This window comes from Myotis brandtii, unplaced genomic scaffold (genome assembly GCF_000412655.1).
Source record: "Myotis brandtii unplaced genomic scaffold, ASM41265v1 scaffold69, whole genome shotgun sequence".
In the NCBI taxonomy this organism is placed as follows: domain Eukaryota; kingdom Metazoa; phylum Chordata; class Mammalia; order Chiroptera; family Vespertilionidae; genus Myotis; species Myotis brandtii.
In genome coordinates this window covers 397580-401580 of record NW_005370700.1, presented here as the reverse complement: position 1 = coordinate 401580, position 4001 = coordinate 397580, and positions in this window count along the sequence as shown.

Below are 4001 nucleotides of genomic sequence, written 5' to 3'. Positions count from 1 at the left end.
ACGATGGTCTCTAGAGTTCCTGGATCAGGATGTGAGGGTGGCTAGGAGCTGATGGCACTGGCTGATGGCAGTGAGGACCAGTGTGCCTGGAGGAGAGCAGCACTGCAGGTTCTACTTTACACATAGGACACTGTGCTGATTTTGGCCTCATGGGCATTCTGGTGGACTCAGAAAGGAAAGTCTGAGATAGTTAGAAAACTCAAACCTCAGCTCCAGGACGATGAGCTATGAGGCTTTGTGAAAATGAATTTCTCTGAACCTCAGTTTTTTTAATCTATTGTGGCAAGTTGAATATGGTCCCCCGAAGATGTCCATGTCCTAATCGCTGGAACCGGTGAATGTGTCACCTTAAATGGTAAAATGGGCTTTGCACGTTGATTAAGTTAATGATCTTGAGATAGGAAAACTATCCTGGATTGTCTCGGTGGGCTCAATGTCATCCCAAAGTTCTTAAGAGAGAGATACAGGCGTGAGAGTGAGAATGAGAGAGGGAATGTGATGATGGAAGCAAAGACTGCAGGGGTGATAGGAAGAGAATCAGGGAACATGGGCAGCCTCTAGAACAGTGGTTCTCAACCTTCCTAATGCCGCGACCCTTTAATACAGTTCCTCATGTTGTGGTGACCCCCAACCATAAAATTATTTTCGTTGCTACTTCATAACTGTAATTTTGCTACTGTTATGAATTGTAATGTAAATATCTGATATGCAGGATGTATTTAGGTAACCCCTGTGAAAGGGTCGTTCGACCCGCAAAAGGGTCGCGACCCACAGGTTGAGAACCGCTGCTCTAGAAGCTGACACTGGTGTTAGCCCAGTGGGACTTATAAAAATTCAACAATAATGATACCCACCTGATAGGGCTTCTGTGACAGGTTAAATAGGACAAGTCTACAGCACATAACACAGTGTCAGCCAGGTAAGTGATGGATGGTTTTATCATGTGTTTTTAAAAATTACATTATTAGATCCCGGATTGGATCCCAATTCTGACTTAAAACCCACCCATTACGCTGCACTAAAGCCAACTTGGGGTGGTTGGAAATGGATGCAGCTCTTCCAAAGACACTCTGGTGAAGTATTTTAGAATTATCGGAACCCAAGAAGATGCTCCTGAGGCCTTTATCTCAGAAAGCTTTGGGGGACCCAAGAAGTCCCGTATTCCAGCTCCTCACAGCTGTATTCTTGGCGGTGTTCACAGGATTGCAGGTGCACTTAAGGCACGCTCTCAGATAATGCAGCAGTGAAGGCTGAAAAATGTCAGCAAGCTATGTGGCTGTGAAGTGGGTGAGAAGGACACAGAAGATGTCATTAACAAATGGCTGGCGGCTGCCAGGGTGTTGCATAACTCTGGTGACTTCACTTGATAACTTCCTGATCACTCATGTGGATCCCTTCTAGGTTCCTGCCATCCTCACCGGCTCTATTTTGCGCCTGAGAGACTGACTATACAAATGGACAAGGGCCAGACCATACCTAAAAATTGAACTCTAAGCTGTAATCCACAGCAACCAGCTCAGGAAACCAACCCATTATCCACAATAACTAGCCCAGGAAATCAGTCTGCTCTCTATAAATCAGACCGTAGGAAGTCAGACCTCTATCTCTAGTAACAATTTAGGAAACCAAACAAGAACCGCTGAAACCAAATCAGCCTGGGTTGGCCAGGGTTCGATTAATAACTGACAGCTTCCCTGATCTTTGTCCCCACTTCCAACTTAGGATCAACCAGAAAAATATGCTCCCCAACCCATCACCTAGGATGTCTCATGTCTAATTGGCCCTCCTATGGCTTCCCCAGTCCAACAGCCCCAAATCGGGGCACACCGAAGCCTTCCTTTTTTTCTCTGCAAAGCCTTTCCTCTCTTCTGCCTGCCTTTGAGTCTCAGCCAAACGTAAGTGATGGTGCTGACTCCCTGCTATAAAAAGCAAGCTCTGAATAAATAGCCTTTGCTTGTTCTCATTTGGTTGGTATTCATTCATTTCCACACACCACACGTGGCCAAAGTGGATTTTAGTGTGAGAATGTGCTCTCTGCACCTGGCCATGGACAGATTTAGTCATGTGATCAGATCAGAGTGACGATGACTGTGGCCACATGAAGCCCAAGACCTCTCTTGGTTTCTGTCTTTGTGGCATGTACATGGCTTCCCCAGGAGAAGGGGATGAGTGTGATGAAATAGTGACTGAGTTCTGTTCGAACTTGAATTAGTTCTGATACCACTGGGTAGAACATAAAGAAAGTAATTAGTGAAGGCAAATGGGAGAAGCCCAAAATTGGAATTTCATTTTTAACTAACACTTGGGAGAGGACAATTTAGAAATGAAGACAACATATTTCCCTAATCCCCTGCACATAGATCTCATTTTACAGAAAACAATGAGAAGGTAAGTTTTAAGTGGTGTCACAGGGAATGTTAGAAGCTAACGTAGCTAATCGAAAAGCTATCAGGGCAAGGAAATATCCAGGTGGTTATGGGGGTAGAGATATTGCAGGAACTCTCTGTAGACATCTCAAATTGTTGGTCTTTGAAAATAAGGTCTATGTGCAATGCTCTCTGCAGTGTCATTGTCAAGCTTGCTACTAAGTTTATGACAGGTATTATCAAGATAGATTCTCATGATATGTACCTGGCTCCAAGGACCACAGTTGATTATTATTCTGGGGGATCATTTCCCTCTCTCTCTCTCTGTGTATGCAAAAATAAAAAGTCAAGGTTTGGTAATGGTTAAGAAAATTGTTGACATTGTGGTTAATTATAGGAATTTGCTTCTTTAATTCAGTTTTTTAATTTAAATCCTTACTCTGTGTTTGTAGATATTGTGGGTTATTATTTTCCGTGGCTGCACAGCTTTTAATGGTTTGTAACAATAAATAATGTGATTTTGCCCTAGTCGGTTTGGCTCAGTGGATAGAGCATTGGCCTGTGGACCGAAGGGTCCTGGATTGGATTCCGGTCAAGGGCACATACCTCAGTTGCAGGCTCCTCCCCAACCTGGGCCCTGGTTGGGGTGTGTGCAGGAGGCAACCAATCGATGAGTCTCTCTCACATCGATATTTCTCTCTGTCTTTCCCTCTCTCTTCCACTCTCTCTAAAAATCAATGGGAAAATATCCTCAGGTGAGGATTAAAAACAAAAACAAAAAACCCATACACACAAAAATAAATAAATAAATACATAAATATTGTGATTCCCCCATTTTATATGGCACTATACCATCTTGACGCTCACCATTTTGATGTCCTCACACCCCTATCCCAGGAGGCTGGTGGGACAGACAGTGTACCCATTTAGCTGGTGAGAAACCTAAACTCATACTTTTAGCAAGCTGGGATTTGAATCCCAATCTTTTCTTAAAATTGAGAGGGAGGGAGGGAGAGAGGGAGGGAGGGAGGGAAGGAGGGAGACATGGATTTGTTGTTTCATTTATTTATGCATTCATTGGTTGCTTCTTGTATGTGCCCAGAGCAGGGATTGAACCGGAACTTTGGCGTATGGGGACGACGCTCTAACCAACTGAGCTACTCGGTCAGGACATGAACCCAGATCTTTTGATATCAAGTATTCAACACCCATCAACAGGGTTCCCAATACTTTCATTGAACACAATACAATTTTGTTGCCCCTTTCAACTGACAGCCAATGTTTCAAAAGTAAGAACTCTTAAGGCAAAGTCTGAAAAAGAGGAGTTGAGGGAGAAGGAGGGAAAGATGCTTTGCGGCCATAGCATGTTAATTAGTGTGTGTGTGGCGGGGAGGGTTGGGGGGGGGCATGAAGGCAGGCAGAGGAAGTCATTTATTTTACAGACATATTGTTTGTGTGTGAGCTGTAAAATATCGAGATACAGAGTCTAGAGCTGTGCAACCAACATTGTAGCCACCAGCCACTAGCCACACGTGGCCATTGGGCATTTGAAATGTGGTTCGTTTGAACTGAAATATGCTCCAACTATCAATTCTGCACCAAATTAAAAGACTTCCTATAAAAAAAAGAATGGAA